We start from the raw sequence: 2,247 nt of genomic DNA on the forward strand, positions 1-2,247 counted from the left end.
ATAATAAATGCTCCCTCTCTGGGTGGACATCAGCTAAATTTGGTTGGGATTTCCTTTCTGCTCTAACAGGACAGCACTGATTTCAAGGCCTCACAATTACTGTGTTCTCACTCCCTCAGCACCCAGAGATGCCCTCTGCATCATGCAGCTGTGCCTGCTGCTGCCAATGGGTGAGGGGGTGGTGGTGTTGGCAATTCAGGGCTTAGTGCCTCTTTCAGCTATATGAAGTTAAAACCAGGTGCTGTGTGTGCTCACATGATTGTTAGTTCCTATAAAGGTGTTTTTTTTCTGTGTAGATAGGTGTTAACTTGGTCTTCTTGTTGGGGGGACAATCAGTGGGGCTTTCTATTCCATCATCTTGCTTTGCCTTTCCCCGCTGTGTCTTTGTATTCAAATTTCTCTCTTCTAAGGATACCAGCCATATTGGATTTAGAGTCCACTGTAATCCAATATGACCACCTAATTATATCCGCAGAGATCCTATTTCTATATACAGTTACATTTATAACTTTAAGGGCTTTAGACTTGAGGGAACACAATTCGATCCACAACAGTACACAAATGTGAAGTTTCTCTATTAACCTTTAGTCTACAATCTAGACTTGAAGACGAACGATCAGGCCGGGTGCGGTGGCTCACGCCTGTAATCCCAGCACTTTGGGAGGCTGAGGCGGGCAGATCACGAGGTCAGGAGATCAAGACCATCCTGGCTAACACAGTGAAACCCCGTCTCTACTAAAAAATACAAAAAAACTAGCCGGGCATGGTGGCAGGCGCCTGTAGTCCCAGCTACTCGGAGGGCTGAGGCAGGAGAATGGCGTGAACCTGGGAGGGGGAGCTTGCAATGAGCCAAGATCGCGCCACTGCACTCCAGCCCAAGCAGCAGAGCGAGACTCCGTCTCAAAAAAAAAAAAAAAAAAGAAAGAAAAAAAAAGAGAAACAATCAGACAACAATATGCATCCCCTTGCCTCAATTTGGCAATGTTTGTCATATAGGCTTCTGGCCAGGTTGTCTTATTTAGCTTTTAGTAAACTACTTTAACACTTGCATTTTAATTTTAGTGTTGCTCAGAAGCATTTGAAAATTAATCATTCTAGTTTTCTTAAAACCTTCCTTTCTCTAGCCTTTCCAAATCAGTGTTTCTTCCTGAGTTGTCGTCTGTCTTTCCAAGCATCTCCTTCAAGTCTCCATCTGTGTCAGGGGTCCCGCCGAGACCATGCCGAGTTTTCATGACCCACTGCAAGAGCTCTCAGGACCCATCATATAGTCATACTTGTAGCTAAGATTTATCACAGTGAAGGGATACAAAATACAGTGAGCAAAAGGGGAGGGTACATACAGACAAGTCCAGAGGAAACCAGGTGAAAGCCCCCAGGAATCTTCTAATTGTGGAGTCACACAGGGCACACTTAATTCCTACTGCAAGGAGTTGTGACAAAGTACCTATCTGGGAAGCTCATTAGAGGTTTTTATTAGAGCTCATAAAAAAAAACAGAGTTTTTATTGGGGCCTGGTTTTGTTGACACCCTCTGCCTGGCATCCATTCAGCGGCAGACCACATTGTCTGCACACAATGGGCACAGTGAGCCATTCTTATTGAGAGGAAACTTCCTATCAGTGTGAGTAACTGTTTACTAGCCTGGGGCCAACCTTCAAGCAGACCCTTCTAAAGATCAGTCTCAGACTCGGCTGTATTAGCTCTTTTCTTCTACCCTTCACCACTTCCCTTCTCTTTTTGCCATTCCCTTGGGCTCTTCCGAAATGTTTATTTCTCCAGATAAATACTAGTTAAGTAACATTTAAAGTATATTTTTTGAATGACGGGCATTACTTGAGATTATAATTCGTTTACGATATATAAAGATGTATTTCCATTTTTGACATGGTGAAAAAAATGATAGACAACAGAGACATATCATGTGTTTGCGTACGTAGGAAGTCTCACTATTATTCAAATAGAAAGAGAGGAAGTCAAACTACCTCTTTGCAGACAATATGTTCCTATCTAGAAAACCCCATCGTCTCTGTGCAAAGGCTACTAGAACTGATAAACAACTGCAGTGAAGTTTCAGAATGTCAAATTACTGTACAAAAATTATACACCAGTAACATCCAAGCTGAGGGCAAAATCTAGAATGCAAATCCCATTCACAAAAGCCAAAAAAAAAGAAAAAAAAGAGTAAGATACCTAGGAACATAGCTAACCAGAGAGGTGAAACATCTCTGCAAAAAGGATTTCAAAACAC

The sequence above is a fragment of the Colobus angolensis genome, unplaced genomic scaffold, assembly GCF_000951035.1.
Source record: "Colobus angolensis palliatus isolate OR3802 unplaced genomic scaffold, Cang.pa_1.0 Scaffold262, whole genome shotgun sequence".
In the NCBI taxonomy this organism is placed as follows: Eukaryota; Metazoa; Chordata; class Mammalia; order Primates; family Cercopithecidae; genus Colobus; species Colobus angolensis.